The sequence below is a fragment of the Balaenoptera borealis genome (genome assembly GCF_965194805.1).
Source record: "Balaenoptera borealis genome assembly, chromosome: 8".
In the NCBI taxonomy this organism is placed as follows: Eukaryota; Metazoa; Chordata; class Mammalia; order Artiodactyla; family Balaenopteridae; genus Balaenoptera; species Balaenoptera borealis.
Window position 1 is genome coordinate 103,790,062 of NC_138865.1, and position 24,927 is coordinate 103,814,988.

Here is a 24,927-nt window from a genome sequence, read left to right on the forward strand (position 1 = left end):
TCATCAGTATATAAATATTCATCAGTCTGTCTCCTTCGCCTCCTCTTCCTCCTCCTCCTCCTTCTTCTTTTACTTCCCCTTCTTCTTCTTCTTTCTCGCTCTCTATCTCTGTCTCTCTCCATCAGCAAGTATGTGCCAGGAATTCTAGGCTCAAGATATGTGATTGAGTTCCTATTCTCATGACTCTTTTTTCCAGTAACTTCAATGATGCAAACTAAAGCAGGGAAAATGGATATAGACTGAAGGGGGGGCTCTTTTAGATAAGGTGCCTTACACAAAGGATACCTCTGAGCAGAGGCATGAACTCATGAGGAAGCAGCCATCAACTCTGCAGCTAAGAGAGCTTTGTAATGAGCATTTTCAAAGTGGAGAAAAACATGGTTGTCCTCATGAAGTCGTTTGACACACACTATGACGTGTGTGTGTGTGTGTGTGTGTGTGTGTGTGTGTGTGTTGGTCAATTTTTTTCCTAGACCAGAGCCAGCAAGAAAAGGTCAGCCTAGGTTGTATAAACAAGGAGGATTTGGAGGCTTCATGTTAATAAAATTTTGCTAGGTGTAGAGAATCATGGAGGCAGTGTTCACAAAAAGACAAGACGTAGCCAGATGGAAGTTCACGTGTGTTTGGGCCATAAGGAAATGCAGCCTTTGGTGTCCACACATCGGGAATCAGTTACACCTGGAGAGACAATTATGGCATTTTCAGTAGAACATTCCTTTGGCTCATTCAAGAGCAGACTTCCATAAAAGAGTGAGGTGGATTAATGAGCCCAGCAACAGCCAATAAGAATCCATGGGAAGACCTAATGTTGGCGTTTAATTACCGTTGGGTCTGACAAGTACACTATACCCCCATAAAAGATTGAAGATTAAGCCATATTCCGCTCTCGCCATTGTATTCTCTATTTTTTTTTTTCTTTTTCCAAATGGAATTACTGTTGCTTGGAAAATGTAATACAGAGCAGAATTCTGAACATGATTAGGATTAGCTGTTATAGTATAAGGTGAGTGGCAAAGGACCATTTGTCATGTTGATTTTTTGGACTGTCTAGACGTGAATGAAAAATTAAAAGGCATAATTCTTTTTTTTTTTTTTTATGGTTGTCAAGTGGAATAATCTATTCAGGATTAAATCTGACAATTCACAGATCAATTCCAACCATCTTGGGTTTCTTTATGGCTATGGCCAAGATATTTCAGAGAGTGCTAGGTGATTTATTGGATCTTTTGCAATTATTATTCAGAGAAGAATGATGTGCCTTTGACCTGTTCTGGAAATTGCCTGTACGTCTATCCACGCTTCTGTCCATCCATCCAGAAGGTATTTATGCAATATCATGAATGACAGAGATGAATAAGTCATGACCTCTGTTCCAAAAAGCTCACAGGCTAGTGACCAAAAAGCAAAAAAGGATATTACCCCCCAAAAGTGGAGAAATGCAAGATGGTGGCAGGGATCAGATGCTTTGGCGGTGGGGGAAAGGCTCTTACATAGGATGAGGGTGCGTGGGGACAGTTTCTCATAAACATCAATGATGAGGCTCATCCTTGAAGAAGAATGTGTGGGAATCGTTCAGGCAGGGGAGGCGAGAAGTTCTCCAAGAGGAGGAAATTCTGTGAGCCTGTGTACAGGCACAGAGGGGTAGAAGAGCAAGACTTCCCCAGGGAACCATAGGAAGCTGGCATAGCTGGATTCTAGTCTGCATATGTGGTCAGGTGCTGAGAGGAGGGAATGGCTGGGGGAAGAGGGGTCAGCTCTGAGGCTCAGAAGCATTCAGGGACAAGGTCATGAGAAGTCTGGGGACCACTAGAGTGAACTTGGATTTGATGCTGGTAGGTATAAGGAACCATGACCATATTTTAAATTGAAAGTATCTGGCCAACATTTTAGAGGTTGCATTGGCCTCTTATGGAATAATTGTTACTATGTGGGCAATTTTTTGCAAGGATTATCTCAGTGGAGTGAGGCCTAGAGTAAATGGTTACAGGTTATGGAGGGTGAGGAAACCACTTAATTCTTTGTCTGTTGGTCCTAACGGTGTGAGTAGCCCTTTCATAGACCTTTTCTAGATCAAGTAAATAATCCCAACCTAAAATCTTGCAGATAATTTTAAAAGGAAAGGAAAAAAACCTTCAAAAATGAAAAGTTCTCTATTATACTTCCATGCTATGTGTTACCCTGGAAACATGGCCATGGTCTGATGTGGTTTCTTGTTCTGTTTGGAACACTTCTGTTTTGAATCCTCAGCAGTGCCTGGCGCAGTGACTGGGACAGAGAAGATGCCCAGTTAAATATGCAAAACGTTAGTTTGCTAATGACCCAAACCAAGCAGTGAGGGACCCATCTGAGTATTTAGTGAATTCCGTGTGTGTTAAATATGTGGAATACCAGTGATAACAGCAAAAGTAGGTCACTAACAGCACTAGAGCAACAGCTGAATAGTTACCACTTACTGGGGACCTAGTCTAAGCTATGGCACAGTGTCAGGCTCTCTAGACATCATCTGACAACCTTCCCTTCCCCTCACTGCTCAGTATTACTATCCCCCTTCACAGAGGGGAACACTGAGGTTGACTGAGTTCACTCTCAAGGTCACACAGATGAAGAATAGAAAGGCAGGATATGAACCCAGGTCTACTTGGCAGCAAAGTCCATGCCTTTTCTCTCCTATTGCTGTTTCTTGTGAAAGAGGAAGCACATTTGTACCCCTGGCCCCAGAGGAGAGAAAGCAGATCAGGGGGCTCCCTTGCTGGGAAGGTGAAGGGCTTTGGCAGGACTTTGTGACCACCACGGCTCCCAGAGAACAGAACTGACTTTTCTGCAAGGCTGTGGCCACCTGTCCCTGGAGATGAGACACTGATGTGAGAGGTAGACAGCCATCTCTCAGGGAATCTGTAGAATAATTTCTAATCTGGCGGGTAGAATAAAAGATATTTACTTCCATATTTGCAGTCTTGAGTTATTTTTCGGATAGTAACAGCAGTTCCTGACATCTGGATAATATTTCACATTAGTCATAACACTTACATGGAGCTTCTTATTTAATCCCAAGTGACCTCCTTTTGGAGATGAAGTAGCTGCTGCTCAGAGAAGCAGCATGACTTGCCCAAGGATACACAAAGTGAATGGAAGACTCGGAAGACAGACCTGGATCAAATAATTCCAAGATCAGTGGTCCTTCCTCTCTGCATGTTGTCTATGCGATGGAATGAAAATCCAGGTCTGTGGGGAAGTATCTTAAAGGTGGGGTCGTCCCTTCCCACAAGGAGCATGGGCCACATGCTGAGGCTATTTCTGAGACAATCACCCCTTTCTTTGTGGCTCAATATCCCCAAGGCCTGCACCTCCTCTGGGAACAAAGCATCCTTCAGGGTCTCCCTTAATCATGCTCATCAGTGTAATAGGTTGCTCCCTGGCCAACTGCCCCATTGCCATAGGCAGTTTATGCCAGAGTGCGGATTCTCACTCCATTCATTTCATGTCTAGGTTATCCTTTCTGACACGTGAATCCAGGACACAAGTCTAAGTCCCGTACTTATACAGCCCAAAGGAGCCAACCCCTGCTCGTCCAGGAGCACGCTGACTCCTGACTATGGAAAGTTTGCCTGTATCTAAGTGTAAGCAGATGTCTCCAGCTGCCAGATCGTGCAACCATATGAAACCAATCACCCACTCTGCACAAACATGCATCATCAGGCCAAAGTCTGAAGATGCACCCAACTCATCCTGCTTCCCATAAAACAGTGGGTGAGTAGGGCGTGTGGGGTATGGGGAGATGGGTCAGAGCAATCCATCTAAGAGTCAAATTTGTATGGGTCAAAGGCATAAGAATGGTGAAATCGGGCCAAAGGAAGTGCTGCTCAAAGTTATGATAGATACTCAAACTTGTCCTGTGATACCATCTGAACACTTTCAACACTGTACTCAAGGGGTAACTAAGGTTTGGGGTGTGGAGGTGACTTCCTATGATCTCACAGCAATCTAGTGGTTCAGACAGGGCTCTATCTATTTTTGATCAAAAATCAAAATATTCAGTCCAGTACTCATTTCATTATGTAAGGCTGCCTGTGCCATTGGCTTTGTGGTGGGCTCCTCCACGTGCAGTCTCTTTTGTTTTGAATCCCGTTGGCTTTTGGGGTGACTTTTCCTAGCTGAGTAAACTTTTCTAAAGAATGATGATAATTAATGCCATTTAATGAGGGTTAATATTACGTTAGGCTAGATGTTCTATGTAGTGTGTTATACATAAAAATGCTCAAATACCATGAAGTAGGCTTTTCCCTCTCCTGGTTGTTTTTTTTTTTTAACATCTTTATTGGAGTATAATTGCTTTACAATGGTGTATTAATTTCTGCTTTATAACAAAGTGAATCAGTTACACATATACATATATCCCCATATCTCTTCCCTCTTGCGTCTCCCTCCCTCCCACCCTCCCTATGCCACCTCTCTAGGTAGTCACAAAGCACCAAGCTGATCTCCCTGTGCTATGCGGCTGCTTCCCACTAGCTATCTATTTTACGTTTGGTAGTGTATATATATGTCCATGCCACTCTCTCACTTTGTCTCAGCTTACCCTTCCCCCTCCCCGTATCCTCAAGTCCATTCTCTAGTAGGTCTGCATCTTTATTCCCGTCTTGCCCCTAGGTTCTTCATGACCATTTCCTTTTTTTTTTTTTTTTTTAGATTCCATATATATGTGTTAGCATACAGTATTTGTTTTTCTCTTTCTGACTTACTTCACTCTGTGTGACAGGCTCTAGGTCCATCCACCTCACTACAAATAACTCAATTTCATTTCTTTTTATGGCTGAGTAATATCCCATTGTATATATGTGCCACATCTTCTTTATCCATTCATCTGACAATGGACACCTAGGTTGCTTCCATGTCTTGGCTATTGTAAATAGAGCTGCAATGAATGTTGTCCCTCTCCTGTTTAAAAGGAGAGGAAACTGATACTCAGAAACAGAAAGTTGCTCAAAGTCACAGAGCTTTTGTAGGTGGTACAGCCTAAATTCACATCAAGATGGACTCCAAAGGCTTCCTTTAAAGGAATCAATAAAGTCATATTGAGGCATTCAGTTGATCAGCCCTGGCAGATGGCTGGGTAATCAACATTTACACAGTTAAAAGGAATTTTTTGAGCATCTATTTGTGCCTGGCAGCGTAAGTGGCTTCAGAGATACATATGACACCATTCCATCCCTCTGGGAAAGCAGTCAGTGGTGGAGTCAGATGTAAAAACAACCTCTTAGTTTGTGTTGAAGTGATGGTTAAAGGGATGACTGCTTAGGTACAACTGGAATAGGGTAGAAGGAGCATACATGTTTGCCCAAGGGGTAAGAGATGGTTTGTCAGAGAAAGTGGCACTTTTCTGTCAAACGAGTGAAGACGACATTCAAAGCAGAAGTTGACAATATGTGTAGAGACATTCACAGGACAAGCTGAATACTTAGGGACATGCAAATCATTAGGTATTGCTGCTTTGTTAAAACATAAATGGGAAGCTTAAAATATGTAGCTTAAAAAATATACAGTTTGTTAGGACCTTGAATGCTTTGCTAAGGGGGTTGGAATTTTCTCTGAGATCAGTTGGGAACCATCGATAGGTGACGTGATTGACCTATTATTTATGGATTAGGTTTGATTGCTAGTAATGGAAAATTCCAAATCAATACTGGTTTTAAGGCAGCAGAAGTCTGTTTTTCATGCAAAAGTCTGGAGTTAAGTGGTCCAAGACTGCTATAGTGGCTCTTCTAAGGAAACCTAAATCTTTCCAACCATCCCTGTATTTGACCTTTAGATTCATATTCCAAATTCTTAGTCCAGGTGGCAAGCGGGGAACGGTGATAAATAAGAATAGAACTATGGGAAGTGTCTTAGTTCATCCAGTCTGCTATAACAAAATGTCAGAGACTGGGTGGCTTGTAAACAGTTCTGGTGGCTGGAAGTCCAAAATCAAGGTGCCAGGATGATGGGCTTCCGGGGAAAGTCCTCTTCCAGGTTGCAGACTGCCGACCTCTCGCGGTGCCCTCACATGGTGGAAGGGCTAGGGAACTCTGTGGAGTCTGTTTTATAAGAAGACTGATCTCATTCATGAGGGCTCCACTCTCATTACCTAATCACCTCCTAATATCATAAAATTGGGCATTAAGATTTCAACATATGATTTTTGGGTGGGCACAAACATTCAGACCGTAGCAGGAAGTCTTCAACAGTCTCTTAAAGAAGAGTCTCAGAAGCTTGCACAGCACATTTCGACTTTATTCATCCATCAGAAATTAGCCACAGGTTCATATCCAGCTACAAAGAAGATCGAAAAATGTAATCTTTACATGGACAACAATTGGGCCCACATAAAAACCAGGTTTTGTGTTTCTCTACTAGAACTGGAGAATGGATATTTAGAAATTTTACGAATCTATGCCACAAATAGGTCTGAAATTTAGAGATCACTTCAATATCCTTGTAGTAGATGGACAAAGACACAGGGACATGACCGAAGATTTGGGACTAAGGCAGTGGGCATCAGTGGGATTGGGAGATGCTCTCCCCTCCCCACTCCCAATTACTTAGGCTTTGCCCATTTAAGGAGATTGCTCTTACCTTTATTTCCCCACTGTTGAGTCAGAGGTGATATACGTCTGCTTCAGCAAATGAGTCATACTCAAGGTTGGGCAAACCTGTTTGGATACACAGAATGGACCATAATATGAACCTGGTTTAGACCGCATCCTTCATTGACTTGAAACACTGCTCGCTGTACTTCTGACCTCAAATGGATATATCAGATTCCTTATTCTGATCGTTTATAGAGCCAGGATAGGGAAGAGGAAGTCTCTGTACATATTATTCAGGTTAGCAGAGTTAGTACATTTTATCTATGGATGTTCACAGAGTTAATTAGTTAGGAGCATGTACTTTAGAAGCAAAAAACTATAAATTCAAAACTCTGCTGTGGTCAGTGTCTCAGGCTGTCTAATTTCGGAGTCAGTCTTGTTAATCACCATACTGTATTGCCTCCTCTCTGGCATTTTGTTTACTTTTGCCCCTTCCCTGAACTTCCTTCCAGTAAGGTGAGAGAAACAGTCTCGGCAGCCTTGATGAGTATCCCTAGAAGGTGGTGGCAGGATGGACTTAAAGATCCAAGAGTTTAACGTTGGTCCCTGACTGCACTCCTCTGGCTACCTACCTCCATGCAGCCCCTTTAAAAATCAACTCCTGTCCCAGCAAGTATGTCTAGGGACCCGTAAAAGGAAGAGCCCTGCATATGCCCAATGTTGGCTCACCCAGTACTCGTCATCCCCAAGCTACCTGCACTCACTTTGTATCTCACTTTTTCTGCTAATGTCCTTATGCCCCCTCCCTTCCAGGGCCCTGGCCTCTCCAGTTTACTCACCACACCTTATAGTAAGCACCCACACTATATACATTTGTCTCGTTATCTTGAGATGATTTTTTCCTTGTATATTTTCAAGCATTCCAAGCCTTTTCATGAGGCCTGCCAGTTAATTCTCAGAAACTCAGTAGAAAATTTATTGTCTTTGCAGTTTAGGTGCCGAAGAAATGTAACTTAAGTACTATTGATTATCTCATGATTCCCCTTTACCTCTGGGGCTTAGGGGCAAGTGACAGGGGCGCTTTGAAAAGCAACTCATCCCTGTTGACTGTGCTGGGAGAGCCTTGGGCCTGAACATGCAGGACTCCTGGGGAGAAAAGCCTGGCTTTCTTCAACAATTTAAAGCAGGAGTCTGAGCTGGGAAACCCTACAGCTTTCTGGCTATAGTGTAATCATTCATCTGTTCGTGGTTCTGGGACTTTTTGCTTACAAAGTACTGGTCTCATGACCTGCCCTGTTTGAGGACATCACCAAAGGTCTGCAAGACAGGATCAAATGAGTTTTTAAAAATACCCCAGGATCCCTCTCCACTGCACCGCCTACCCAGTATAACGGAATTAGACTCAAAGCAGCATTTGCTGAAGATCGCACTGTTTGCATAAATTTTCCATTAATACATCTGGTTTTCCTTTTGAAAAGGGCCTTCAAACCTCATAAAGCCAAAGTCTTTTGAATCAAACCACAAATTCCTTATAGCTAACCTCAGCGAAACTCCCTCTCTGCTCTGTATACTTAGTCCTTCTAACCCCCCATTTCTCTTCTCTCTTCTGTCTTCATTAACTTAGCCTGAGCCAAGTTCACAAGGATAAATCATGTTTTTTTTTTTTAAATTCACTTCATATTAATAAAAATTACAGGTCGTTTTTTCTGTCTGAGACCTTTGATTTAGAATAAACACCATTTATTGAGCTCTAACAACCTGCCAAGTGCTTTACTTAGGATCCCATTTAATCCTACAATAGTCTTGCAAGGTAGGTGGTATTTTTCCAGTCTTTCTGATGAGGAAAAAGAAACAAAGAGAAGTCAAATAACATGTTTTGCTCCTGCTAAGTGGTGGATTCAGTAACTCAAATCCAGTTGGTCAATTCCAATGCCCTCACTTCTCATGTTTGTCTCTCTACATAATATATTCCTAAGACTTAATTTTCAAGTGTGATTTGATATTTAAAATAACTCCTCTTTTGCCTCAGGCAATCATTATCCTGCTCATTGACTTCATGGTGATGGTGATTCTCGCTATCACTAAAAATATCGGCTACTAGTCTCTGAGTGTATTGCTAATCACATACCATACCTTGAATTCTTACAATAATCTTTGGAGGCAAATGTTGTTATCTCTATTTGTAAACTGAGATGCAAAAAGGTTTGTTAACCTGCCCAAGGTCACACAGCAATCAATTAATTGGAACTGCAGATATTTTTTAAATTAATTTTTATTGCAGTACAGTTGATTTACAGTGTTGTGTTAGTTTCTGCTGTACAGCAAAGTGAATCAGTTATACATACACATATATCCACTCTTTTTTAGATTCTTTTCCCATATAGGTCATTACAGAGTATTGAGTAGAGTTCCCTGTGCTATACAGCAGGTTCTTATTAGTTATCTGTTTTATGTATAAATAGTAGTGTGTATATGTCAATCTCAGAAATCAAACGTTTGTGTATGCCAACACCCAGTTAACTCATTCAAGTCCCACGACAACCTTGTAAAGTAAGTTGCATTATCATCTGCATTGCACAAGTGAGGAAACTGAGGCAAAGAGAAATGAACTCACTTCTCAAAGCCGCACAGTCAGTGGTGCATGGGGGCTTGACTGTGAATCAGTTAGTTCAGCTCTGCTTCCTGACTCAGAGCTTGGAACCAACCCCCTGCTGCCCGATTGTCTGATTTCAGAACCTCTTTGCTCTGGACAGGTGTCTATGTGAATGCATTTAAAACTACATAACTCATCCAGTTCTTTTAGTCTCTGGTGACCTCATTGTGTCGAAAGGACCGGACGTGATGCATGCCACGTCGGTGGCGATCGTAGTTACTGAGATGGATCTGCACTGATGTCTGGGAGTTTGGACTGAATGTCCGTGACACACGAAGGTGACCCGCAAGAAATATATCGCTCTTTCGGAAAGCTGGAGCTAGGCAGGAAAAGTCATCACAGACTGTGGCTGATTCCCCTCCCACCAGGCTCTTTTATGAGCAGTGTTCAGGTAGTCAAAGCTTATCTAAAGGCTGAACAAATCACACTGGAATCTTCTGGAATGTGGGAAAAGGGGGAAAAGTAAGTATTGGGTGTGAGTGGAGAGGTGGGGGGAGGTTCAGCTGGAAGATGGAACATGAACTAGAGCAAAGGGGAAACTTATGTCAGCCAGTTTTCTTTTCAGGAATGAAGGACCGACAATGGAAGAAAAAGCAGAGGGGATTTTTTTCAGTTGCAGGCATGGAAGTAGAGAAATCAATATCTCTAAGAATCCCTAATGGCAAGATGGGCTCTGGGTGGGTATTACCCTACATTTGATTCTTAAACTTTGACCTCCAAAATCTGCTCAACTATAGGGACATGCATATAGTATAGCCTAAAGTGGACTCCTGCCCATTGGAAATTTCTTTGAAGCCACATGTTTTATTAATTAAATACTGGCCAGGTACGAATTCACACGTATGTGTTTTATATGAAATACTTGTTTAAATTGCTGTTCAGTTAAGTTACTTAACTTACCCTAATTTTCAGTGAAAATGATGCCCAATGTTTACTATTGGATTTGAGTATTCCCAGAACGATGTTTCAAGAAGCTTCTTCCTATCCTGGATTTATGGGAAGGTACCCTCCAGCAGTGCAGAGAGGCTCAGGGAAGAAAGGTTTGAAGGGGACTAATATTTATTTGTGACCTATGTTGTGTCTGGCACCGTATTAGGTGCTGTGCATATACCATCTCATTTAATAATCCTAATAGACATGCATAATGGTTATTATTCATCCCCATCTTATAAAGAAACCAACCCGGAAGAGTGAGTTTACCAGGTCACTGGTAAATTACACCAGGTCATGTGACTAGACCATGCAGGAGCCAGAATTTGAAACTCAGTCTGCCTGACTTCAAAGCATGTTCTTTCACCAACTCATCCAACACTGCCTCTCGGGGTAAAACAGAGAATTGGCACTATTAACTTAAATCCATGCAGACAATTAGGTCAGGAGACTCTTGTTCTCCCAAGGGAAAAACCAAACCAAAACAGAAACCATGAACTCCAGTCTTCTAATCTGGAACATCAAACCTTTCGTGTCTCGTGTCCTGGTCTTTGCTGCGTGTGGAATATGGGCTATCTCACGTTTGCGATTGGAGACCTCTATGTCCTTCTTCTGGGTTAGAAAGTAAACTATTTATGAGGGGGGCATTGATTGTGGTGAGAAAACAGATCTCATATTATAATTTGATATGCTGTGCCTTTCATTCATGACAAATATTTTGTGGTCGGTTGGAAAAAGGGCCCTGATTCTCTGCTCATCCCACATCCGTTGCCATGTGACGTTGCCGCCCGTTCATCAAAGGGTAGTCTATTTCCCCAGGCTTTGAATCTGGCTGCCCTTGTATCTTGATTCACCTAATAGAATGTGACAGAAGTTATAATGTGCCAGTCTGAGTCCAGGCTGTGAGAAGTTCTGTTTCGGCGTGCTTCTGTTTCTCTCGCTTGCTCTTGCCATCCCTGTCATGCCGTGGGAACAGAATTGGGCCAGAGTGCAGGAGGGGGAGGGGCACGTGCGCGCAGCCACGATCAGAAACTGAACTGCCTCACTGTACACAGCTAACCTCATTCTCAGGAGGGAGCCGGGCGGCAGAAGAGCCAGCAGCTATACCTGCCTAAATTGCTGACCCACAGAATTGTGAGCTAAAGAAATGGTTTTTGCTTTAAGCCCCACGTTTTGGAGTGGTTTGTTTTGCAGCAGCAGATAACTGACATCCATTTACTAAAACCTGATGGAGTGCCAACCCTGTGGCATGCTACGGGGACATAGACATGACTAAGGCATGGTACCCATTCTCCAGGGTCAGCCAGCATCCCCAGTGGAAAGTCAGCCATGTACACAAATAATCACCACCTGACAAGTTACGTGATGAATCAAAGTGACTTGTGAAATCATTTTAGTGGGAATATTTCTGCTTCCTCTGTAAAGAAGCCATCATTCTAAGCGTCACAATACTAGTTGCTTCCAGTACTTCCTGTGACAGTGTCATCCAAACCTCAAACTGCATCAGTGGTCACTCGGCGAGGAGCCTTGAGGATTACCCAGTGCTATTTATGTCTATTACGGGAGCCCCACTGAATATCCTCAAATGGGAGCCAGGAGCTGGGGGCCAGAACTTTTTGGAATGCTAATTTTAAAGGGATATTATCCTCTGTTTAAAGATGGAACTGCTAGATATTTGGGTGTACCAGGCAAAAATTTCAGTCTCTTGGACTTTTTAATGATCAACAATTTTAATAGAGCTGTAGACACCAGAAATCATGGACTTTTTGACTATCTCTGACTTTTCAGAGAGAAAACGAAGGCCTTAGCAGATAGATTAGTAGAGAGAAGCTAAACCTGGGTTTGAATCTCAACTGAGGCATTCACCAGCTATTTGATCTTTAGCTCTTTCTGGAATCTTCATGAACTTCACATTGTCGTTATACAGGAATAAAGATATCTACCTTATATGGTTGATGAGTACTAAATGTGCCTGGTACATAATTAATGTTAATTCATTTCCCCATTTCCTTCATTCTTAACTCTCCTTTGCTTTCTGTTACCATTTCTTCCTTTTTTTAAAAAAAATAGACCCAATCAGAGCCTCCACACACTAAACATCTTGAAACTGGGTCCTCATTATTAGCAAAATGGATGAGTTTGAAGGCTTCCCCGGTGTTTATCTCTAAAAGAACCTTTTGAAAGTGGTTTCAGTGACAGTTTGAGTAATAATACCTGTTCATGATTGTGAAGGGCTAAGGCAAAAGGTTGACACAAGTTGGTCTGGAGCAACTCTTTGCACTGAATGCGAGTGCCCATAGCAACAGCGAGCCTGTCCGTTCGGTCCACGGAAAGAATGGTGGTTTTCTGTTATCCTGGGCACGAGGATGGAATGGAATGGAATGGAATAACTCTCAACTGGCTGGTGCATTACACATGACCAAAGACGTAGCTAGATAGACTGTCTAGAACTTTTTCTTCAAAAGTAGCAAGACCTTCAACATTCATATGCAAACCAGAGAGGAAGTGGGAGAATTCTTTCCTCTTGCTTTTCTTTGCTATTAATCTCAATCACAAAACTCTTACTTTAATTTTCCTTCTATAGAAAGAACGTCTAACAGAAAGCACATGTGAGAATTAAATAAGAGCAGAACTGAGTGAGGGCTGAATCTGCGATATATAAGATATATATATATATAGACTTGTTTACAGAGAAGGTGTATGACACCATCTTGGATATACAGTTTTATCACCTGTATGACTGTATGATGATGGGACGAATCTCTTCTGGGGTTTGCATGGAGCTATGGGATTATAGAGATGCTCCAAGATAATGGATGTGAGAAACAGTAGCCTCTCTAACTAAAACACTCTGTAGTCTCCGAACCTTTGCCCTTGCTGTTCTCTCTGCTTGGAGATCTCTTGCTTTCCTCCAGAGACGTTTGTCGGTACATGCTTCAATTCATTCTGGCCTCTGCACAAACGTCACCTTGTTAGAGGGACTTACCTTGATTATCTTATCCAAAATAGCCATCCTATACGCTCTACTTTCTCATCCTGCTTCATTTTTACTTCGGAGCACTTCTCTGACCATGTATTATATAGTCAGATGTTGATTTGTTAGTTGGCCATCTCTTGCAGTAAAATGCCTGCCGCATGAAGGCAGGGATTTTTTGTGTGTTTTGTTCACCTCTCTATCCCCAGCACCTATAATAGTACCTGTCACGTAGTAAACACTCAAAATAAACGTTCATTAAGTTAATGAATGTGCAAGATTATCTTTACGTTGAAAATCTCAGGCACATGGTGGGCATTCTGTAACTGTTGGCAGAGTTAGCAACGGGAGTGCGTGCTCTTGTGTGAGCAGAGCTGGGGAATCACGACACAGCAAGCAGCATCTCCTTGGCTTCACACCCCTGCAGATTGCGTAAGGAATATCCAGACGCTCTCTCTTTCCAGCATGATGTAATGTGGAATGAGAAGACCTAAGACAGACCAGACAGATGATCTCATCCCCTTCCTGGGCATTCCCAGGCTTTTCTGTTCAAAAAGAAAGAAATAAAACCTGCAAAGTTCAGTTCACAGGTGGTTGTTTCAGCCACAGTCCTTTGTTGGCAAAATCCTGGAGCTCATCTCACAGCTCTCTGGCGGCCAGGGGAAGGGAAGTCATGTGGGATCTTGCCTGGCCTCTTCCTTCAGCCAAATGGAATGGATTTAGCCTGAGAAACTGGGACATACAGGGGGCGAAATACATTTCAGCATCAGCCACAGGGGACAAGCTGTGAGTAACTAACTGGGGGTGATGGGAGAGTTTAAAACACAGAGTAAGCAAAGTGTTTCATTGACTCCAGAAGCCTGAGATTGTTCTTGGTATTGTTTCAAAGGTTTAGGGCCTGAAGAAAGAATGTACCCAATTTTTCTTACACGGCTCACTTTCATATAAAAAGTCCTTTGGTTTTGATGTCTGTGTACATATTAAAATGATCATAATTCTGATTTATAGATATTTATTGTTCTACAGTTTGCAATACCTTTTTTTAGTCAAAAACATTTTAATATAGTTCATTGTAGATATAACCTAAGTCAAACAAATTTTTGTTACCATGAGTTTTATTTTTTTTTAATTGGGGTAACATTGGTTTATAACATTATGTAAGTTTCATGTGTACAACATTACTATTTTGACTTCTGTATACACTGCAGGTTGCTCACCACCCAAAATTTAGTTTCCATCCATCACCATACAGTTGATCCCCTTTACTCATTTCGCCCTCCCCCTGCCCCTTCCCCTCTGGTAACCACTACTCTGTTTTCTGTAACTACATGTTTGTTTTTGTTTGGTTTGGTTTGTTCATTTTGTTTGTTGTTTGTTTTTTATATTCCACATCTGCATGGAATCGTACTGTATGCAATACCTTTTAACATGCAGATCTTCAAAAAAGCTCTGAAATTGAGGGATGTAGAATTATCCCCATTTATAGTTGAGGAAGCTAAGGTTCAGAGAGGGATGGTGAATTGACCAAGATCACACAGCCAGAGTGTAACAGAGCTGGTAATAGAACCCAGATCTGGTTATCTGGTTACCGTAAGTGCAAATTTCTCCAGTGAAAATTTCAAGAATTAAAAGGTGATCTCTATTTGTCAATCACGGTGTCTGTATTCCCTAAATTTTTCTACATTTTTCCTTCCCTGGTCAGCTGCTAGATACCATATTTTAGACCCAGGTCTGGGGCAGGTATGGGCAGACAATCTGTGCACAAACCAAACTGAAGTCCACCTAAATGTCCCACGAACAGTGAACATATCCAAATGGAACTGTCGACTCTGCCCTCCAAACTTGCCCCTCCTCTCTTTGCTGTTCTCCTCCCACCAGTGTCTCTTTATCCAGACACTGGTGTCACCAATTGCTCAAGTCCTAAGTAAAGAAGTCATCCTTGCCTGCGCACCTCTGAGGAACCTCCAGGACCCTTGCTGGGCAGGCTTCCTGGAGGAGGGCTGTCTGTTGCTGAGGGCTTAATGCGGGAATGCAGACCGTGGAAGTCTGGCCCGTTACTGGTGGTGTGATTTGAGTCAGTCAAACCGGGCACCTCTGTTTTATCATCTGTGCGATGGGGTTAACATCTACCTCAGAGAGCCGTTGCTCTGGTTCATTTAATGGATCTAGCACAGCACCTGGCATGTTGTGTTTCAAAAAACGAAAAGGATTCCAACAACTAAGGCAGATGGCGCAGTGGTTAGGAGACAGACTGCTGATTGGCTTTGCTTGCTGTCTCTGGAGTCATCTGGCAGACATCTGAGCAGAAACCTGTGCACCTAGAGCCCATGCTCCGCAACAAGAGAAGCCACTGCAATGAGAAGCCTGCGCCCTGCAACAAAGAGTAGCCCCCGTTCGCTGCAACTAGAGAAAGCCCGCATGCAGCAACGAAGACCCAACGCAGCCAAAAGTAAATTATTAATTAATTAAAAAAAATTCATTTGAACCACAAAAAAAAAAAACAAAAACAAAGAAGTCATCCTTGCTTTCTCCCTTTCCATAACCACTTTCTCCATCCAATCCATGATCAAATCTTCCAATTTTCATTTCCAAAGTATATCCTGGCTCTGTCCACTCTTCTCCATCTTTATTGCCAGCATCTTAGTCCGAACCACAGCATCTTAGTTCGTGGTCCATAAAATCTCCTGAGATATTTCCTCATAGCTGCTGACCCTGTCCCACGCTCTGCCTCTCCCATTCATTTTCTCCAGTGGAAACAAAAGTGGCTGTCTTAGTGTATATCTATTTCTCATGTTTAAATCCCCCAAGGCTTTCTGATGCATTTATAAAACCCAAAGTCCTTAACATGACCACTACGCTCTACTTGATCTAGCCCTTGGCTTTCCCTCCAGACTTATTTGTGCCCTTTTCACACTTGCTTATTCTATTCTAGGAGGTGCTGTGTGGAGGGAAATGTTTCTTGAGAATAAAGTCCATATAGAAAAAAAAGAAAGAAAGTAGAGCTTGAATACCAGGGGAGGTAGAATTCCGGGGATATCACTTGAGCTGCAGAGTCCAGCTGTGCCCTAAGTACTACACTGAGTTACTGGGCCAATACGTTCCCTCTCCTATTTTGAAAAAAGTAAGGTCACGTTGATTCGTGTTTACTATCGTTTGCAACAAGATATTCCTGGATTTTTAGAAACTCATAGTCAGGTGGGGAAAAGTTCACATGGGAATAGGCAAACACTCTACAAAGTGGTTGATATGATGCAGGTAAATACCAGAGACTTTTGATCAGCCTGGGAGAGGAAAAAGCATCAGGGAAGGCTTCCCTGCAGGAAACCTGGTCTGAATCTTGAAACATGCCTAGAAGTTGACAGGATGCCTCTGCTGACCAGAGGATTGGGCTGAGGCCTTCAAGGGGTCAGGAAAAGCAAGAGTCAAGGTATGGTGTGAAACCATACCATAGGTCAAGGAAGTACAAGTAGTTCAGCATAACTTTAATGCATCACAGGGGATAGAGTTAAGGAAAGAGAAGCTGGAGAGGGAGGCAGAGGCCAGACCAGGAAGTGGCTAATAAGTAGGTCATCCTAACAAGATGAACATTATCCTGGAAGTTTTGAGGGGACATTGAAAAACTGATATCACCACTTTTAAAATGGGAATTCTAATCCCTGCCTAGCTTAGGCAAAAATATTAGGGTGAAAGTCTCTCAATAAAATGGCTGTGAAAGTACTTTGAACCAGATATGAATAAGCGATTTATGCAAAGGAAAAAGAAAGCTGGAATCTATTGGGCATCTCCCGTTTGCCAGGCTCTGGACCAGGAGAGAGACTCAGGCCAGGTAGGAGGAGCTGAGGAGCTGTGCAGGTGGGCTTGGTGAATCCCCTGAGCTTTTTGTTCCCGGCAGCAAAGACAGTGGTGGAGCATCTTTAGGAGCTGAGCGTTATCCTTGAAGGGAGAGCAGAAAATACTGCTTATGAGCCTAGCCTACTTCACCAGTGCCCCGAGCTGGATTTTCTCCCTGTCCCTCTGTGCCTCATTCTGGCATCCCAGCAACATGATCCCAGAATGGCTTGACAGCCCTTGTCAAGGCAGAATCCTATGGGAAATCATACATCTACATATTGGCTTTATTATGAATTTCCCCTCATTTTATTCCCAGCTAATTGAATTGGAAAGCCTCATTAAGAAAATACCCCTCCAGAATTTAACAATACCCTCTTCCCTAAGACTCTAAATGGGAAAAGCAAAGAATTTTTCCTTTCTCTTCTCTGTTATATAAATTTAAGATTTGTAAGACATCTCAGGAGAAAGGAAATGATTGTTGACTTTCTGATAATGTTACCCCTGTTTGTCCTCATCCGGATGGGCCAGAGCAGTGAAAGCTGGGTGAGGAGCATAGTGATATTTAAAGGAGGGGATGTGGGAAACCATTACAGCTTTGAAGACGTAAAGTTTTTACAAACTCACTTTTCTCTGAATCCAGTTGATCTGACACATTAGCTGTCCCCATGGGATGGATCATTCCACGTGGTCCATAAAATCTCCCGAGATATTTCCTGTTAAATGGCCTCTGCCACTTCTATATTTATTTATTTTACCCTAGGAGCCTAGAAATATAGTTCAGCTATATAGGTGGGCTCTGGCTAGCTATTAAAGTCTTCATGTAACTTGATTGGATGCATCTGTAGAAAAGAGGGGTGGGGCATATTTTTATTTACTCTAATTAATGTGAACTCTTCAGAATAGAACTTTGGGCATTCAGGATTTACATATGACCCATAGCTGCTGCTGCATTGTGTGGAAAGAAAATCATGTTTAATAGCTTTGTTAAAAGTTTTTGCTTGTTCCGACCTCATTGCTGTAGAGTCTAACTCAATCTGTGTGTGTTTAAGAAAGAAGGGGAAACAGGCTGGGGGCAAAACTGCTCTGGTCTCTACTCAAAACATCCTTTCTTTGCAAACTCTGAAAGCCTTTTAAAAGCTGCTTTGATTAGCTTCCTCACCACTCCCCCAGCACAGAGTGAGATGCTAGTTTGTGGCCCCGGATGAGAGAAAGGAGGGAACCACAACTCTCACGGGACTGCTGGGCCACTCAAGTCTTCCAAACCCAAGAGACTTTACATAAATCGGAGATTCCCTGGAAGGGGACCAGCAGCCTTTTGAGCTCTTTACCCATCACTAATTCTGGCTCCAGCTGGACTCCGGCTCTGGTGATGAAAGGGGCTGAATGCAGCGGCTTCAGCAAGCATTTTGGATGGGATCTATTCAGTCTGCATTTACTCACCCTGCATTATGGGGTTTCTATGGCAACAGGTGCATGTTTCGGTGTGTTGCATGTGGAGGGGCTGTACCTTATAGTCTCCCCTTGTCGGGGAAGTCTGATCACGTGTCCCTTCCTTCCTACTTGTCTGAATGGGCTCCACCAGGAGCCAGTCTCTCTTTCCATGTGATATGCAGAGACAAATGCCTGAGGCCAATGTCCAAGATCCTAAAACATGGATCCCACTGGAGACATAGGAGAATGGAGTCGGCTCCAAAGACACTTGGCAAGGTTGTGGCAGATCAGAAATTGAGGCCCAGGCCCCTTTCCTGCTCTCACTTGGCTCCCAGCCTTGGCTGGGTTTTGAGGGCCACGAGATGAAAAGATCATCTGGACATTGTCCATCGTGATTCTGCTCCAAGGAGTGCAGTTCATGAGGCAGCTGGTAACAAAGAGAACTCCTTGCATGAGCCTGGAATAATTGTCCTCTGTGATGTCTGTCTACTAGTCATTCGACAAACCTGAGAGTTGGGTGTTTGCAAACAGTTCATGGGATCATCGAATCATATTCAAGGGGAATCTAGTTTATTACCACTATTGTAGGAGAAACATTCTCTCTCTTATTCTCTTGTCCCCACCCACCTCAGTTCACAGAATAGGACCCTCTGTCATCTGAGAAGTTTCAGGGAGAAAGAATTGGTTCTTCTTTCCAGCCCCTTCACTTACTCAACCTCACAGGAGAAGGTGTCACTTTGGTGTTGGCAAGGGTTGATGTTTCTCTGTTGAGTGGGTCTGTATGTTAACGATTGTGTGATAGGTGAGCTATCTTAGGTTCTCATGTGTCTTGGTGCCTGTCCTCTGTACTAGACTATAATTTCCATTTCTTTTTTTATTCAGTTCAGTAACTTCATTTATGAATCGTTATCATTCAGAGTTGAAAAATCAGTAGCCATTACGACAGATCTAATCCTTTGATGCATTATTGTTTCACTTGTAGAATAATCATGGAGTTTTGAATTGGATATTAAACTTTGAGCATTGAGAAACTGTACAATAAAATTCCAAATTTCCAACTTATCTTGGAAAATCTGGCAACATGGGGCCTACATGGAAATAATCAGTAGGAGGTAGCCAAATTTGCCCCTCTAGCTGGGGCTGTTCTTTCTGGTTTTCCAGCTCCCTCCATGCCCACTCACACATTCACAGTATCTAACACCCCAGTGGATGTTTGAGTGTGTGACCCCTGCTAACATGAGGTGTGTGCCTCATTCTCTGTAGGGGTCACATGATACAGTTCGTGTGACATGTGACCTGTTCTTTTGTGTGTTTCGATGGTGTGTGTAGGAAGCCAGAATGTCCCTCATGACTGGCTGGGTTAGGGCTTTACAGAGCCAGCCTCCCCATGTCAGGGTGCTGAGATCTAATGATAATCCCAGATGTCTAGGTGCTGCAGAGATGTCAGAGAAGAGGAGGCGAGCAGCTTCACCTGGGAAGAGCAGAGAAAATAGTACTTGAGCTGGGTTCTGGAGAACGACTAGGATGTCACTAGGCAAAGGAGGAGGAGAGAGGCTTTCTGAGCTGAAGGATCATCATGTGGGGGAAAAAAAGGCAATTACGAAGCACATGAAACTTTAAAAGACTATAAACATTTTGGCATGCCAAAAATGTCAGATGCATGAGAGGGAGCTGGGAGAGAGAGGCAGGGATCAGGTAACAAAGGGTCCTCCATTGTCAATGGAAATCTACTGAAAGTTAATTTTCAATTAATTTATAATTACATAAGCAATGTACAATTGCATTGTATTCGAAAGGTCTAAACATTAAAGATAAACTTCTTTGACATCTGTGTAATCCTTAGGCCCTCTTTGTTTATCTAGGGCTTCTCAACCCTGTTACTACTGACATTTTGAGCTGGATAATTTCCTTGCTGGGGGTGACTGTCCTGTGCACCCTGGACGCCATCCACTACATGCCAGTAGCACCATCCCTCCTCCCAACACCACCAGTGTTCTTGAGACATTGCCAAATGTGCCCTGGGGGCAAAAAAGTCACCCCCAGTTGAGAACCAATGACCTAGAAGTAACCAGCATCCTCCGTTTGCTGTATTTCTATACAAAGCTTATTTCTATACATTTACCTATACACATATTTACCATGTTCTGTTCACTTTCTGGTTCTGTTGTGTTTTTCTTTTTCACGTATGTAGTATTTTGTTAGTACGTGTTCTGTTTTTCTTTTTCACAAATGCTATTATGTGATATGCATCAATTTTTAACTTGCTTATTTCATACATCTTTGTGTTTTTTGATACCTAGGTATATGCTGGTACATAGCAAGCTATCAGGTTTTTTTTTTATAGCATAATATTCTGTAGTAAGGCTATAGCACAGTTTATTTATCTGTATCTATGTTATTGGATCTTTAGTTTGTTATTCTTTCTTTCTTTTTTCTTTTTTGTATTTCAAACAATTTGGCAATGAATGTCCTAATATATTACCTCATGTACACAGAAGTCTGTACCAGGAAGACAAGGCAGACTTGCTGTTATTCATCTCCAAAATGACTAAACCATTAACTAGAGTCTCTGTGCTTCTTAGGGAAATGATTCTTTTCTATTGGAAACAGCCCTAAAGGGAAAAGAAAAAGGGGGGCAAAGAAGAGAAGGGTGGAGGAGAGAGTAAGGGCGAAGAAAACAAAGAAGGGTTTCCCGGCTACTCCAGTGATTAGAACTGAGCATTAGTTCAGAAAAAAAGTTTTTTTTGGTGAGAAGATGAATAGCACGACAGGGTATTTCAAATGTCAAAGGAGACATCCTGGTGCAGCAGGAGGGAGGAAGAAAGATGATGCTTCCAGATTTTTCCCAAAGCTTCACAAGACTTTGCCTCTCAGCCTCTGATTTGACCCACAGCCAAAACCAACAGGCCTCTCATATTCCTTATCCCAAAGAAATGTGTCCCTTTAATTCCTGCTTAAGCCAATTATCTGAGATATGTTTTATATTCTGAAAAAATGTCATGTGCTTTTAATAGACCCCTTTCTTCGGGGGCTGATAGGTTGGCACTGGGCTGGACTCCTCCAAGGGGGGTTAGTTCATAGCCTTGCCCTTGTTCACCTCACTGCATGAGTGGGTGTTCAGTATCTGATAGCCTTCCCTGTAATTTCTCCAAAGGGTGGAGGGCCAGAGCCTTTGGGATTAATCAGCTCTGTCTTGGGAGAAGCTGAAGCTGAAGATTCCCATTCTGCATGTGCCCTCGACATGCCTGGTCAGTGATCTCCCTCCCATCCTTCAAGACCTGGCTTCCCCTGGGAAATAGTTTAACCCCCTTGCCCTCCTGACTCACTTCCTTGATACCTCCCAAACCCTAGCACCTCCTACCCTCTCCCCTCTATAATAAGTCTCCCTGTGTACCTTAGAACCTCTACTGCTTCCTCTGCTATGTTCTGGACCATCCCTTGGGTCAAGACTCCAATACCTTGAGGGCAAGACTGGATCTAAGGCAGCCGCATGTTCTCATCTCTACGTACTGTGCTGCATTCCACTGATCAGTGAGTCACGGAGCCTGCCCAAACTCAAGAGCTGGAGAAAAGGACACTGCCTTACAAGGGGAGGAGCCACAGATTTCATGTTGCAAAGGAGCCTGGATACAGGGAGGGAATTTTTGCCGCTATTTTTACAAGCAATCTATTGGAGGCAGTTTTATTAAAATTAAAAATGCATATACTCTGAGAGCCAACAATTCCACGTTTGTCTACAATTGAGAGATTGAGAGACAATTTACACACGTGCATAAGGAAATATATGTCAGGACATTTATTGCAAATTTGTTTGAAATACAAAACAAGTTCAAGGTTAGCTAACATAGATACAGATATACTGTGATATATATATATATATATATATATATATATATATATATATACATACATACACTACAGAATACTATGTCATATTAAAAAAAAAAAACCTGGCAGTTTCCTATGTACCAGCATAGTTAGCTTATCCCAAATACTAAGGCATGTGAAATAAGTTAAAAGTCGATGCATATAACATAAAAGAATGTATGTGAAAAAGATAAAAAGAACATGTACTATTGGTAAATACAGGTACAGGTCAGTCTATGGAAATAGGTCCAGGAACTTCTACAGCAAATAGATAACACTGGTTCCTGCTAGGTCCATGGTTCTCACCTGGGAGTGGTCTTACCCTTAGGGGACATGTGGCTATGTCTGGTGACAGTTTTGTGTGTTCTGATTTAGGAGATAAGTGAAGGTACTAGCACGTAGCAGGCAGAGGTCAGGATGCTGCTAAACATCACCCAGTGCCCAGGACAGGTGCCTCTAGCAAAGCATTGCCCAGCCCCAAATGTCAATAGTACCAAGGCTGAGAAGCCCTGCTGCTCTAGGGAGACAAAGAAGAGATGTTTTAGACCATTTCAAAGAAAATGTAATTGTGAATTGCAGATGTAATTACAAATTGACTCAAAAGTAACCTTCAGTAGATTTCCATTGAACACAGAGGACTATTTGTAACCTGGTCTCTGCCTTGTCTCTCCCTGGTTCCTATAATACACCTTACATTTTTTTTTTAAGATCTTTATTGGAGTATAATTGCTTTACAATGGTGTGTTAGTTTCTGCTTTATAACAAAGTGAATCAGTTATACATATACATATGTTCCCATATCTCTTCCCTCTTGCGTCTCCCTCCCTTCCACCCTCCCTATCCCACCCCTCTAGGTGGTCACAGAGCACCGAGCTGATCTCCCTGTGCTATGTGGCTGCTTCCCACTAGCTATCTATTTTACATTTGGTAGTGTATATATGTCCATGACACTCTCTCACCCTGTCACATCTTACCCCTCTCCCTCCCCATATCCTCAAGTCCATTCTCTAGTAGGTCTGTGTCTTTATTCCCGTCTTGCCACTAGGTTCTTCCTGACTTTTTTCTTTTTTTTCCTTAGATTCCATATATCACCTTACATTTTTGGCATACCAAAATATTTATAATCCTTCAAAGTTGCATGTGTTTCATGATGATGTTCTTTAATTCACACGATACTCTGAGCTGCATAGACCTGGAGTGTCTATTCTACGTTTCTTCTTGGATGTCTAATAAGTAGGCCATAATTAACCTGCACAGAACAGATCTCTTGATTCCTACCAGCCCCAAACTTGCTCTTCTCCCAAGCTTTCCTTTATCAGGACTTGGCATCTCTTTCTGCCTGGTTGCTCACTTTCCTCACCCACATCCACTCCATCAACAGGCCCTGGCCGCTGTACCAGCAAACTACATCCTGCACTGACCATTTCTCACAACCTCCTGTCACTTTCCTGTCTCCCTAAGTATGCCATCTTTATATCTTTCCTAAGCCACAGAAAAGGGCTAGGGAGGATGACAGGGGCTGGTACCACATGGCCAGGAAAGCAGATTGTGGGAAGTGAGAACAGAGCTGAGGGAAGCATATTCTCTAAGAGAATTTCAATGAGAACCAGAATATGGAAATATGCCCTCTGCCTTTTTTTTTGGTAATAGAAAAAAATGTTAAATTAGAAGGCTAAAAAGAAGACCGCCAGCTGCGTTTTGAGGGAGGTTTTCCAAGCTGGGTTTGCATGTGGTAATCAGACCTTGTGTGCAGGATTTAGTCAGAGGGCACAGCAGCCCTTTGTTAGTGGGGCCGCATGGGGTTTGCCATGGCAACAGAGGGGGACTGCCCAATGTTCTTGAGGAGGAAGAGAGCAGGAATAGATCCTCTCAGTGGGTAGACTGGGAAGCCAGTCCAGGTTGGAGCTTGGGTTGCAGTCTCATCTATTAATGGGATTGAAGTGGAAGGTGGATTAAGTTTGATGAGCCCTGGAGTTTGAGACAGAGACTAGTGTAAATTCTAGTCTCAACCTACACTAAATGTTTGAGCTTACTAAACATCTGAACGTCTCATTTTCTTTACCTATAAAAATAGATTTAATAATTTCTGGCTAGCCTCTATTCACCATTGGACTGAAAGAGCAATTAGAAAATAAAAGAGATAAAAGGCATCCAAACTGGAAAGGAAGAAGTAAAAGTGTCCCTGTTTGGAGATGACATAATTATTTATGTAGAAAACCCTAAACATTCAACAAAAAACTGTTGGAACTAATAAACACATTCAGTAAAGATGCAGGATACAAAATCAACATACAAAAATCAGTGGTAACTCTGTACACAAACAATGGATGCTCTGAAAAGGAAAGGATGAAAACATTCCCAATTACAATAGCAATAACAAGAATAAAATGTTTAGGAACAAACTTAACCAAAGAGGTGAGAGATTTGTACACTGAAAACTCTAATACATTAATGAAAGAAACAAAAGAAGATACAGATAAATTAAAAGCCATCCCACATTCATGCATTGGAAGAATTATGGACAAGTATGGACATTGTTAACAAGTATGGACATTGTTAAAATGTCCATACTTCAGATTTAATAAAATCTCTATCAAAATCTCAGTGATGATCTTTACAGAAATAGAAAAAGCTGTCCTAAAATTCGTATGGAACTACAAAAGACCCAGAATAGTAAA

The 24,927-nt window shown here is 42.3% G+C and overlaps 1 long non-coding RNA gene across 1 annotated transcript; it reads right to left on the minus strand.

Moving 5' to 3' along the window:
- Positions 1-6,999: 6,999 nt before the first annotated feature.
- Positions 7,000-24,927, minus strand: LOC309633445. The gene is made up of 2 exons (XR_014247528.1): positions 15,646-24,927; positions 7,000-15,063 (listed from the first exon to the last, which is right to left on the minus strand). It is a non-coding gene; the product is annotated as an uncharacterized lncRNA (long non-coding RNA).